A 239-nucleotide genomic window follows, 5' to 3' on the forward strand; every position below is an offset into this window, starting at 1 on the left:
AGCGGTAGTTAATATTAGGGTAGAATAATGAGTCACTGAGCAGTCACAAGAGCTAGAAGAAAGGATTAGTCCGCTGCCTCACTTCGTGCTCACGTTAATGCTCCCAGGCTCACAGGTTTGCCTCCCTAGCCCTGGCTTATTAAAGGTGTGGAGAGATTGCCTAGAAAACTAGGACAAACACCATTTAGCATAATAATTAGTCAAATCTATACGTATTACAATTTTCAATGATAATGGTT

Source organism: Buceros rhinoceros, unplaced genomic scaffold, assembly GCF_000710305.1.
Source record: "Buceros rhinoceros silvestris isolate BGI_N320 unplaced genomic scaffold, ASM71030v1 scaffold24601, whole genome shotgun sequence".
Lineage (NCBI taxonomy): Eukaryota > Metazoa > Chordata > Aves > Bucerotiformes > Bucerotidae > Buceros > Buceros rhinoceros.